Source organism: Paramisgurnus dabryanus, chromosome 7 (assembly GCF_030506205.2).
Source record: "Paramisgurnus dabryanus chromosome 7, PD_genome_1.1, whole genome shotgun sequence".
NCBI classification, from domain to species: domain Eukaryota; kingdom Metazoa; phylum Chordata; class Actinopteri; order Cypriniformes; family Cobitidae; genus Paramisgurnus; species Paramisgurnus dabryanus.
This window is the reverse complement of record NC_133343.1, coordinates 3,443,549-3,457,788: the sequence shown is the minus strand read 5'-3', so window position 1 is coordinate 3,457,788 and position 14,240 is coordinate 3,443,549. Positions and strand designations below refer to the sequence as shown.

General features: G+C 35.0%; 1 long non-coding RNA gene across 1 annotated transcript in view; it reads left to right on the top strand.

The window, feature by feature from the left end:
• Positions 1-8,293, top strand: part of LOC135783178 (uncharacterized) — a 78,860-nt gene extending 70,567 nt beyond the window's left edge. Inside the window, exon 4 of the long non-coding RNA XR_010545589.2 lies at positions 7,706-8,293. This is a non-coding gene — a long non-coding RNA (uncharacterized lncRNA). The remainder of the gene's footprint in view (positions 1-7,705) is intronic.
• Positions 8,294-14,240: the final 5,947 nt, after the last annotated feature.

The window sequence follows — 14,240 nt, the reverse complement described above, 5'->3', positions numbered from 1 at the left end:
ACGTTTCCTGCAGCAAAGCTCAATTCACATAATTCGCTCGTCAATTTGCTTCATTCGCGCAAACTAGACATGCTAATGAGGCGGATTCGCGTCTACCCACCGCGCTAAACGTCTCATTTGCGCCGCAAGACCTACAGATGCACGTAAACGTGTCTTTACATTCACTTAACATTGAAATAACTCGCGCTTGACGCCTCTACCGCGGCTGGTGTGAACGCAGCATAATACTTGCAGTCTGACTGCCCATTTACAAAAAATGCTGGGTTATTTTCCACCCAGCGTTGGGTCAAAAAGTCACAAACCCAGCAGTTGCGTTAAATTAATCCTGAAACTGTTTATATTTGAACCAACAATGGGTTAAAACAGCCCAGGGTGGTTAATACAAAATATCGAGACAGCAGACGACTCCGGGCCGGTGCGAGTCGTCTTCTGTCTGTGGGAACCCAACGGCTTAGGTTCCCAACCCAGTATGTAACATTTTTTGTTTAATCTCTGATATTTCATTATGTTTACTAACTTCACTGTGATATACAGTAAAGTATTATGTGTCCAAACTAACTGCATCCGAGTCTTACAGTTTGATACATTTCAGTTATGCTTGTTAAACTTAAATACTTTCAACTCAAATCTAAAATCATCTTCCACAGTGAGAAGAGAATCATTCCTGCTTTTTATGAGCCACTCAGCGATAAGCAAACATTTTGGAGTTCATGAAAACTCAATTTGCCAATGATCGGATTTAACGCGAGGCTATAAAGCTGCAGAATCATCTGTGATGGGTTGCCCTTTAAGGCTGTCATGTTATATTACCTCACAGGTCACATTTCACGCACGTGTCATTAAAATAATCTCAGTGTGTTTTACACCCGCGTAACAGACAGATGTTGAGCTTTAAAAGCTTTTGAATGATGCTCCTCCGAGGGCATGGAGATGGCGGTGTCTTAAAGGGACAGTTCACCCAAAATATGAAAATTCTGTCATCATTTACTCACCCTCATGTTGTTACAAACCCATATAAATTTCTTTGTTCTGATGAACACAAAGGAAGATATTTGTAATCAAGCAGGAAACAGAAGCACCATGGACTTCCATAGTAGGAAAAAATAATACTATGGAAGTGAATGGGGCTTCTGATTGGTTTGGTTACAAACATTCCTCAAAATATACTACAGAACTGACAAAAAATAGGGCTGGTTAAAATTCATTGCAAAAACTACCCAATCGTACCTATAGTCACATTTTTTATTTAATTAATTTTCGTGATACTGTCACGAATTTCCACGTTTTTTCATGATCGTAACACAAATTTCTGTTTATGTGTCATTGTCACGTATTGGTTACTCAACTGCTTTTCTTATTTTCAAACTATTGTCGCTAAGGTTTAGGGTTAGATTTGGTGTTTGTTTTAGGATGTCACTTTAAGTATTGCTTTATACTATTTTTCTGATTTATTTTTTGAATTTTCTGATTTTTAAACCATTGTCGTGTTAGGGTTGGGTAAGGATGTCATTTTATGAAAATCTAACCCTAAACCGAAGCGGCAATGGTAAGAAAATAGGACAAAACCGTTGAGTAAACTGAAAAAATAATTTTCAAGAAAAAAAATTCTTAGTATTTTTGTCTTGTTTTCAGTAAAAATGTCTAAAAATTCTTAAATTAAGATGCTTTTTCTTGATGAGCAAAAAACGACCCAAGAAAATAAGTCTAGTTTTAGACAAAAAAAACAAGCAAAAAAATCTTGTTTTTGCACAAAATCACTTAAATTTGATATTTTTGGTATAAAAACTAGACTTATTTTCTTGGGTCGTTTTGCTCATCAAGAAAAGGCAATTTTTAGATACTTTTACTGAAAACAAGACAAAATACTAAAAAAATTTTCTTGAAAAGAATTTTTTGCAATGTAACCAATATGTGACAATGACAAGCAGAAATGTGTGATACGCTCATGAAAAACTCTAAAATTAGTGATGGTATCATAAAAAAGAATCAAAAAATGAGGTGACTATACACTGCAAAAAATGATTTTCAAGAAAAAAATCTTAGTATTTTTGTCTTGTTTTCAGTAAAAATATCTAAAAATTCTTAAATTAAGATGATGAGCAAATCACCCAAAGAAAGTAAGTCTTTATTTAAGTGTTTAAGTGATTTTAAGCATAAAAGAAGCTGCCAATGGGGTAAGCAAATTTTTATTGAATTTAGCGTTTTATTTTTTTAGATTTTTTTGCTTACCCCATTGGCAGATTTTTTGCTTGTTTTATGCAAAAAATCACTTAAATGTGATATTTTTTGGTCTAAAAACTAGACTTATTTTCTTGGGTCATTTTGCTCATCAAGAAAAAGTATCTTGATTTAAGAATTTTTCGATATTTTTGCTGAAAACAAGAAAAAAATACTAAGAAAATGTTTTCTTGAAAATCATTTTTTGCAGTTCCATTGTTTTGTCTCAAGATGCACACCAGTATTGTTTTTTGTTAGGTTTGTTTGTAAAAACTACTCAAGTCTCCTGATTTAACTATGGCTAGTCCTGGATTAATCTAAACCTTCTCTGGGAAACTGACCCATTAAGTTAATCAGTTTTTTTTCTTCCAATGCCCATTAAACAACAGAAAGAACCCAAACCCTGGACCCCATCGGTGAATTATTGATATCATACAGAGATCTCCAGCATGACTCTTGTTCTCAATGTGAATCCTGCTGTAATTATGACTCTTTCAAATGACTGACGGGGGAAAATTAAACCTGAATATTTGATCATCTGTATCTCCTCCTCGAATTAGAGATCATTTGGAAATCTCATGCTAATCTTCACTGCTGCTCTTTACAGTGAAAAACAGTCAATGGAGAGGAGTCGTTGATCTGATACAAATCAACAAACCATCGCTTTATACTTGCTATCATAATATCTGTTTCACTGCTCTCAAACTGGACTGAAAGAAGAACAGATTCTCTGTAGATTAAAGGGACCATATCATGAACATCAGACTTCAATCAATGTTTTAGTGCTATAATTGGGTCCCCAGTGCTTCTATTAACCTAGAAAAATAGGTAATTGAAATTTGGCTCCCCTTGTGATGTCAGAAGGGGATAATAACGCCCCTTAATCTGCACTATCCAACCACGTCACTGACATTTAGTGCAGAGATCAGCTCATTTGCATTTTAAAGGAAACACCCCAAAACAGCACATTTTTGCTCAAAGCGGCAATTTTAACATCTTATAATAAATTATCTGTGTGGTATTTTGAGCTAGAACTTCACATATGAACTCTGGGGGTGCAAAAGATTTATTTGACATCGTCTTGTGAAATGTCCCCTTTAAAGTTACATCATTTGCAACATTGAACATTTGCAGTGAAAGACCCAATATCAATGACTAAAGTGAAATTTTTCATTGCCATTAAAGTGAAATTACTGAACTTAAACAAAAAATGCTAATTTACAAGAAAACATGTAAGATGCACTTAGAGGGTTTTGCATCTGAACTCTTTGTTTAAAGCTCTGTCTGCTTTAATGACATCACTGAAGTTCAGCTACACTGCAGGGTGTTGCCTGTAATGCAAACATGTTTTTTTGTGTATACATTGCAGTTTATTTTACAAAAATGTACCATAGCTTTGTACCATAGTTTCCAGCAAAATACATATGTGACCCTGGACCACAAAACCAGTCATAAGTCGCACAGGTATATTTGTAGCAATACATTGTAAGGGTCAAAATTATACATTCTTTTAGTCAAAAATCACTAGGATATTAAGTAAAGATCATGTTCCATGAAGATATTTTGTAAATGTCCTACTGTAAATATATCAAAAATGTATTTATCATTAATAATGTGGCAACTTTAAAGCTAATTTTCTCAATAAAGTTGTATCTCTGCTAAATATTGTCCTATCCTATATTAAAAATCAATGAAAAGCTTATTTATTCAACTTTTTATGATGTATAAATCTTGTGACTCAATTATGAGCGGTTGTGAAAGCAACGGTCCACCGCAGAGCTATACAGGAGCACAATGTTATATAATAAATGCTGATGAATCCGTGATATTTGACAGAATATTTATAATGTATTTAGTAATCAAATTTTTTTAACACGTTAGATCCAAAAACTATCATTTTTAATGCAGCATCAATATGATTTTGTGAGAGCAATAAAGTTTATTTTCTGTCCATGAGCATTACTCTCCCACTGTGTGTCTTATTTGTCAGTGAGATTTGTTTGTTTGAGTAAATAAATGAGACTGTGAGTGCAACAAATAAACCAGCTGGAGGAAAAACAAGGAGCTGGTCTGAATTGAACACGTGGAACGTTATAGCCATGAATAAATAAAGATCAGATAAAAAAACTGTACTGTATACACTGTAAAAAATGATTTGTTGCTTCAACTTAAAAATGTGTTTTTGCTGCATTAAAACTATTAGTTACCTTAGTAAAAATGTTGAGTCAGCTAATATTGTTAAAGGATTACTCCACTTCATTTTCTCACCCCCATGTCATCCAAGATGTTTATGTCTTTCTTTGTTCAGTCAAAAAGAAATGAAGTTTTTTGAGGAAAACATTTGAGGATTTTTCTTCATATAGTGGACTTCAGTGGACCTCAATGCAACATGAACGTCTTTTTTGCCTCAACTTCTCGTCTTGCACTAACCATGTGACGCACCAGCACAACCTTACGTATTACGCAATCACGTCGAAAGGTCACATGTTACATATGTAAAACACACATTTGCGGATCATTTAAAAAAATTAACCGACACAAAGACATTAATCAGTATCATTCCACATACAACAAGAGCGGTTCTCTTTCTCCACACTTGTAAACAATGAAGTGGTAGTTTTGCAAACGTGCAGTGCAAAAAATGAATTAAATAGGAAAACAAGTCTAGTTTTTGACAAAAATATAAACTTGAAAATAATTTTTTGCAGTGCAATTTACTTAAAGTTTATATTTTTTGTCAAAATCTAGACTTGTTTTCCTATTTTGCTCATCAAGAAAAAGCATCTTTATTTAAGCATTTTTATATATTTTTACTGAAAACAAGACAAAATACTAAGAATTTTTTTTTGAAAATAGTTTTTGGAGTGTAATTTACTTAAAGAAAGAATTTCTTAGTATTTTTGTCTTGTTTTCAGTAAAAATATCTAAAACTTCTCAAATGAAGATGCTTTTTCTTGATGATCAAAATAACCTAAGAAAATAAGTCTAGTTTTAGACAAAAAATATCAAATTTAAGTGATTTTGTGCATTAAACAAGCAAAACAATCTGCCAATGGGGCAAGCAAAAAAACATTTTTCTTAAACAATAAATTCAATAAAAATTTGCTTACCCCATTGGCAGATTTTTTTTTGCTGGTTTTATGCAGAAAATCACTTAAATTTTATATTTTTGGTCTAAAAACTACACTTATTTTCTTGGGTCGTTTTGCTCATCAAGAAGAATTTTTAGATATTTTACAGAAAACAATACAAAAATGCTAAGAATTTTTTTTCTCTTAAAACAATGTATTTTCTTGAAATAAGTTTACTTAATTTAAGATTCTTTTCTTATTCCATTGGCTGATTTTTTTTTTTTTTTTTTTTTGCTCGTTTTGAGCACAAATTCACTTAAATTTATATTTTTTGTCTAAAAACTAGACTTATTTTCCTAGGTGATCTAGGTCATCAAGAAAATACATCTTAATGTAAGAATTTTTTGATATTTTTACTGAAAACAAGACAAAATACTAAGTACGAAAGTTAATTTTTGAAGTGTGACTGCAAAAAAAATCTGCCAATGGGTTAAGCAAATTTTTTCTAGAATTTTTCTTGAATTTAGTGTTTAAGAAAAATGTTCAAGATTTTTTTTGCTTACCCAATTGGTAGATTGTTTTGGTTGTTTTATGCACAAAATTACTTAAATTTGATATTTTTTGTCTTAAAACTAGACTTATTTTCTTGGGTCGTTTTGCTAATCAAGAAAAAGCACCTAATTTAAAGAATTTTTAGATATTTTTACTGAAAACAAATTTCTTGAAAATAATTTTTTGCCGTGTTTATTGAAAAACAACCCCTAAATGGAGAAAACTCCTGGAATGTTTTCTTCAAAAAAATCGAATTTCTTCTCGACTGACAAAGACATAAACGTCTTTGATGACATGGGGTGGGTAAACTATCAGAGAAATTATCAAGGTTTTGCGAACCATTAGTGGATTATTCACAATAAGCTGAATTAACTCAAAATTTTAAGTTGAGCCAACAATTTTTTACAGTGCAGTTAGAGATGTTACTGAAAGTAGATCTGAGTGAGAAATAATTCTTTTACCAAAATTTCACCAGATTCTGTGCCAAAAATGCTTCCTCTATGACATCAAAAAGCAACTTTTTTTTTAAGAGTGTACTCTGATCCAGATGTGGCTCTATAAGCGGGCTGCTAGTTGATCCGAAGCACACCCTCGTTCACTATTCTCTCCTCCGCCATGCAAATCAGACAGGAACAAATGTCCCGAATCAGCGGGGACCCTCGACCCAAAGTGTTTAACTCCGCACCCTCCCATCTCACTCGTTCTCCGCTCTTTGATGTTCTTTAAATGAGCTTTCCAACTCCACTTCAATTTTACAAGGCCATTACGGGGAGATATAATGTGAGGGTTAAATATATCGGAGCAGACGTTATGTGAAAATAATTAGTGCCGATGAATAATGCACTGATTCGGCTGATGAGGGATGGTTAGCGGAGTAATGGAGTGCGGCACGGCGCCGGTTTGACAAATGAAATTAAAATATTTAAACACTGCTTTATGATATTACGAGAGAGATCTCATCACCGCCATCATCATCATCCGATCTCTCTCGGTTCTTTCACCTCCGGCGTGGAGCTCGCAGCCATTACGGCTGACAGTTCTATTCGAGTGACACGCTCGTGGTAATGTGACGGCCATAAGTCACACGGCCCATCCGTCAACGCCAAGACAGACGACATAAGAGGAAGGGCAAAGCTCGACGAGACACGTGTGTGCACGTTGGAGTTTTAGGGAACTTTAAAAAACATGCACTAAATAACTTTTCAGGTCAATAATGAAAATTGCCATCATCATCATCTTTAAATACAAACTGTCAATGTCTACATCTAAACCATGGTAAAATCTCGGCAGTCTTGTAGTTTATTCCCTTATTCTGGAAATATAGCACTGAAGTGAAAATCGATTTCCCCTCGGGGATACCTAAAGTATATCTATCTACAGTGGATTGTGAAATACGTCACATCAGATAGATTCTTCTCTTGCCGGCCCTCTTTAAACACTCATCCATCCTCACCGTGAGATATCAGAGAGCCGCTAATGCACAAGACGCCCCGCACGGGCCGCAAGTTATTTACGACAGGGAGACGAGGAGCGGCCCACCTCATTCCCCTCGTTACCATCACATTTTACACCCATCATCTGACAATGAAGTGCCTGCACAATAAATCCTCTTTCACGGCCGTTTCTCACTAAATTGCCTCTATGGAATCAATATGGCGGACGAGGCTGCCGTGTCCGAATAAATGACGGCGTATCGATAGATGTGAAGAAAGCCGCGCGGTCAAACAGACGCATGTTATAGTGAGAGAAAAGTTAAGGTGCAGGAAACTCAATAGATGCTTTGGGAAAATGTTGGAGGTTTTAAGGTTTGAAGTATATTGAAGAGATCAGGAAACTGAATGTACTTTCTTTCTCTTTTTTTACAGGTTTAGAACAACCGAAGGAGCGAGAAGAAGAATATGCAGACTTCATATTAGGGTCATCCTGGGTTGATGTCACAAAATCATTTAGATGAAATGTGCTTAGAAGTCTGTATTCATGCTAGTTTCAGTATAAAATAAAAATGTTTGTAATAAAAAAAGATTTATTGGTAATTTAAGCTAACCATATATAACACTTATGCCTAATAACATTTTTTAAATACTTTAACTGCTATAGTTTATGTTTTCTATAACTGCTATTGTATAAGTATTGTTAAGTCTTGTAATATGTTTTTAATTTTTGTTAAAAGTTTATTTAATCTTTCTCAAACAGTGGACGACTCCAGACCGGATCCGCGCCAAAGTCAACAGTTGATCCGGCCAGATCCGGCCCAGGGTCGTCTGCTTGTCTGGTTTGTTAAAATATAATTTTTTTTATCTTTATCTTGTCTTTCCTAAAAATTAATTTATAAACATGTTATTGTATCTCTTTCTCTATGTATAAAGTGTATTTTAAATCAAATTAATAAAACATTCAAACATGAGTGCCTGTAATATTATGATACAAATATTCTGTATTTAAATATTTCTTGTTTTTTATTAGTAAAGTGTTTTGGCTGATTGTACACGTGCCAAAAGATGCTTTTTGTGCACATATTTTATGTAAGTAAAAAAATATTCTGTACCATTTGCCATTGTTATTTAAAATGTATTATATATTTACCCCTTAACTCTTCCCCACCATTGACGAGTTATCTTGTCAATTAAGAGAAAACATTTGCATGAAAAAAAAAAATTTCCTGAAGAATTTTTATGGTTATCTGTAATACTGCAACTATCCATTAGATGGTGGACTTACCCAATTTATAAAAAACTGAAGCAAAAAATGATTTATTATTTTTAAACTCTGTGAATGTTTTGCTAATCCTGAATCTGATCTCTAACAAAAAATTTTTACAAAATGCAATTATTTTAGCTTTTTGTTTATAAGCAGAGAAAAAAATATAGATAGGATGAAACGCTTTTTTTCCCTGTTTTGTTTGTTTGTTGAAAGCAGAGGGTCTGTTCTTTCATTTGATATATTTGTATGTTTATACATTTTTAGAAGAAAAATTTCCTGGAAGGCATTTTGTAAAACTTTTGTGAAAATCAAAAAAATGCTTAAAAACTTAAAAAAAAGGCTGGCGCTTCTCTTTTTGAGTGGAGGTTAAAGGGGATGTACACCTTCAAATTAAGTCTAGAAGCCTAATCTTGGTCTTGTTTTAAAGACAACACTTCAAGGTTTTTCACAGAAGTGAAAATATTAAATAAAACAATGTTATAGCAGTTTACAATATATTGTAATAAATAAAAATAATGCAATAAAGTATATATTTTATACATAAAATTATCACCAAAATTTCGGTTTGTGTTACACTTTTAGTGGTTTTACCAACGACGGCCACTAGGTGTCAACGGTTTGCTGCATACTCGTCACGAATTAATACATTACTGTCACTGCATTATTATAACTGCTATAAAGGTTATGAAATATGAAAACTACATTCTTAGACTTTCCAATGATTAATAATTTGCTGTAATAAATAAACATTTATGTGCAAAATACAGGTGTACCACTTACAGGACAGCGCCAGTTAAAGGATTAACTTTATTAATGGCTTCCTGTTTATTAAAGAAATACTTTAATAAAGGTGATCTTTCTCAATCTTTGACACCTGAAACTCCTGGATTGTTGTTTTTAACCAATGCTGGGTAAAAATTGGACAGAACACACCACTAGATTAAAAATTAAGTGTTGTTTTACATTGTGTACTACACAATGTGTTTGATATTGTGTACTATCAGTTGGGATGGTAGTCTCCAGATAAACTAATAGTTTGGATATTTAGTTTACAGTATGTTAATAACTGCTTCCCCTGGGGGGGCATACATTTGCGCCCCCCCAAAGAAAATTCACAAAATCTCAAACTTAGAATTTAAATTAAACAAAACATATTAAATGATACAATGTAGTGCTGTTGGTAATTAACCTTATTTTTCTGAGGTTTAAATACACAGAATTTATGTGTAATAAATAAATGTCATAAAACTAGCCCCTCCCCCAGCACCATCTCATACCCCCCAAGGGGGGCCCGCCCCCAGTTTGAGAACCACTGTCATAAGGGCTTTATCTCTATAATGTCTGGCATGTTAGCTCATGAAATACTCTATATACTGTAAACAAAAGTATTGGGACGCCCCTTCTAATAAAGTTGTTTGGGGTGACCACTGTGTTGTCTCACAGCAAGAAGGTCCCGGGTTCAAGTCTTGGTGGGGTCAGCAGATCTTTCTGTGTGTCACTTCAAACCTAATGTATAGCGTACATGAATCACGGCTTATGGCACATTTTACATTTTTGCATTAGCAAAGTAGCATGGACGGCCTATTGCATGAAATTCGAAAGTTAATTTTCAAAAAGTTCAAGAAATGTCCCCATCATTTACTTCTTAAACTCTGTTTTAACTAACTAATCATAGCGCCTCAACCCAATTCCCATTCGGTTATAATGAATGCATTGTAATCATGTGCCAATGTCTGGTACCAATACAGCTTCCGGCACATCCGAATATATGAGCTTTGTGGTCTCCTAATCTTAATATCTAGGAGATGTGGCTGGCCGTATATTAAAATGAACAATTGCGGTATGTGAAGTCAGAAAGAATCATTACTGGCCTTGAGCTGACTTTAGACCGAAGCTGATATTTTCTGAGCGAGGTTGGCGGGAGAGAGACGGCATCTCAGCTGGCACTTTTTATTAAGCTCATATTTTGCGACTGTCATCGGCGCTGCATTTGACTTGTAAAACAGACCTAATTAGAGAGCCCAGATATGCGATTCTCCCATCAGACGTTAAGCTACAGTAACGGCCTCCTCTGTCCTGGCTCTCCTCTCGGTCCCGTGCCTCCCGCTGCACTAACGCCTCGGATTATGAGAGAAACATTAAATGGGAATTACTGCAAAACAATTTACCCTTAATGTAACGGTCACGTCTGCACGGGGACACGAAAAACGACTCAAATATAGTCATGTTAATAATACATGCTTTAATTAAACGGCTTGAAAGTGCGGATAGGAGAGACAGGGGATGCCAAGATTGAATCTGAACGGATGACTTGGGGTGAGTAAATACGCAGTCCGGTCAAAAGAAACTATGCTAACATACAAGATTTTAGATGGAGATACAAAAGTCATTCCACATACAGCTAACATTTACAAAAATTAGTTTAAATAGATTATCAATGGCAAAATCTAGAATAAGGATTTCATTTCTATTTAAAGGTCAACTGTGTAGATTTTTAGCGCCATCTAGTGGTGGGACTGTGACTTGCTACCCCTCCCTTTCGAAACGCATAGAAAAGCTACGGTAGCCACCACAGGAGAAAAACGCCATCGTCTGACTGTGCGTTCACACCAAACGCGTTATTCGTGCATAGTTGGCCGCTTGAACATTTTGAGTTTACTTGCTTCATTCGCGCATGAAATTCAAGACATTCACGTGGAAATTTGCGTCATGGGATTGACTTCTGCGATTCCGCTCGCTCTCTGTGATCACGTCACTACTAGAGCAAGCTCCTGATTGGTTAACGTAGCACGAATATCCGCCAAAGTTCAGATTTTTCAACTCGCACGTTTCCCGAAGCAACGCTTAATTCACGCATTCCGCGCCATTCGCAACGTGCCGCAGGATGCCTATTTGCGTTTTTGCATTGACTTGACATGTAAATCACTCTCGCTTGCCACCTCTTCCACGTCTGGTGCCACATAAGACAACGTAGTGACAAAATGCGCTCTATAGAAGTGTTTGTCCATTTAGGGCTACTGTAAAAACTAGGGCTGTGTATCGCCAACAATTCCCCGATACGATACGTATTCCGATAAAAGGGTCCCGATACGATGCGCATCACGATACAAGACTATTTTGAATTACATTTTTGTTCAGAATTTAGTAACATTATTATTTTTATTATTATTTGTTTATTGTACATTGAATAAGCAGTGTTGTAACAGTTGTGTTTTTGCCATTCATTTATTAGCTATTAGAAATATTTAAAATCCCAGAGTTAGTACTTAACTTATGTTTTTTTAAAAGCAGTTTTACAAAGATGGTGCCTTACTCTTGTCTCTCATTATTCTACATCTATGAATATATCTATAAACATGCAGTCAGACTTAATACTATTTAATAGAAATCAGATTATTAATGTGACAGTTATAGTTTGAAGTAGCTCTGTATCTCTTCTCTAGACGTACACTTTTTACATGCAAATCTTTGTCGTGTTTCTTCTCAAATGCGTTAGTACTGTTTTATAAGAGCATGGCTAATAAAGCCCTTTGCAGTAATATAGGCTAAGATATCTGCGCTTTCATACTGAACTGATTGACTTTAATGCGTGCGAGAGAGAGCGCGAGTACGCGGCTCACTATGCAGACACGTGCGCCAGCGAAACAGACACGCAAAGTGAAAGTATACCCCACCACCTTTAACTCTACGTACTCCGCGGGACACATGCTTCCATTCCATATGGATCACGGATCAACAGCAATTCGTCACGTTACTTTCAAAAGTACATCCAAATCGATACGGAAGGTGCTGTATCGATGCGCACATCGTCAGGCGCCCATGACGATGTATCGTCGTATCGATATTTTGAACACAGCACTAGTAAAAACATGCCGGCGACTTCCATGTAAGGAGACCCGCGGTGTGTAGATAATAACGCCTCATTCTAAGGTAATAAAAACAATACAGTTCATTATGTAGGGTCTTTATACACCACTGATAATATAGTTATGTATATTATATTGCATTTCTGTCAAAGAGATCCTTCGAAAAGTTACACAGTGCACCTTTAACAAGGCACCCTGCTATTGCTCAAGTGTAATCCTATCGACTAAAATGCATATTAATACCAGGTGTAAACAGGGCCTAAGACTTTTGCACAGTGTTGTATACCAGCAAATTTTAAAGCACAAAGCTTGCGTCTCCTCTCTAATTACTGTAAAGGTGTGAGAGCGAACACATGAGTCCTGTGCTGCGTGTGTGTGCTGTTATTGCTGGGGATAATAAATTGTGTGCTACATTGATAAACTAATGCAATTACAGGCAGGGTCACAAAGTCAGCTAATTTACAGATAGCAGCGTTCGGTGGTGGGATGTTGAATGGCCCCTGGGGACCTGATACAGTCGCTTTATTTCAGCTCAGAGTTTAAAGGAGTACAGCAGGATTGATCCCTCCATCTGACCGTAGGCATGAGTGTTATAAAAGCCTCATCCTCCTGAATACACAACATATAGCAAGAGGTCTGGGTAACACTTTGCAATAAGGCTGTAGGTTTGTTGACATTAGTAAATGCAAATGTAGCTAACATGAACTAACAATGAGCAATACTTTAGTAATCTTTCTTAATGGTTCGTGTTGGCTCATTGTGCATTAACTCATTACAGTTACAAATTTTGATTTTAAAATCCATAATATCAAATAATATACTGCAGATGTATTGTTCATTATTAAAGTTTACTAACGTTGACAAATACAAATCAAAGCAAATGATTCTTGTAAACTTTAACCAGAAATTATTAAGACAACGGTGTAATTGTTATATAACGGGGGAGTTCTTCATGTTTTTTAAAACGCATCTAAAATTAAACATTTAGCTAAACATTTAGAAATAAATGACCCTGGACCACAAAAAAGGGTCAATTTTTTACATTGAGATTTATACATCACCTGAAAGCTGAATACAAGGCTTTTCACTGATGTATGGTTTATGATGATATTTGGTCGAGATACAATATTTAAAAATCTGGTATCCACCAGTCAATCCGCCTCAGGACCCCAAATGCAATTGTATTTAATTATTTAAAAATCTGGTATTGGAGGGTGCAAAAAAATCCAAATATTGAGAAATTCGTGTCTTTATTAACACATATTACCAATAATAAATACATTTTTAAAATGTTTACAGTGAGAAATTTACAAATTACTTTTTAACTCATTCCCCGCCAGCTTTTATTAGAAAACTTGCCTGGCAGCATTTTTTGTAAGTTTCACAAAATGCCTTCTAGGAAAATTTTCTTTTAAAAATATATAAACATACAAATATATCAAATGAAAGATCAGACCCTCTGCTTTCAAACAAACAAACGATAAACACACAAACTAAACAGGAAACAAAAGTTTCATCATGTATTTTTTTTCTGTTTATAAACTCCTAAATATGGGTATTTTTCTTAAAGGTGCAGTGTGTAACTTTTAGAATGCTCTAAAGACAGAAAAGCAATATAATATACATAACTATATTATCAGTGATGTATAAAGACCTTACATAATGAACTGTTATGTGTTTATTACCTTAGAATTAGCCATTTATATCTACATTCACTGCAGTTCCCTTTACATGGAAGTCGCCATTTTGTGCCGCCATGTTTCTACAGTAACCCTAAACGGACAAACTGCTGTACAGAGCGCGTTTTATCTGTACTGTACAACAACACGTTTGT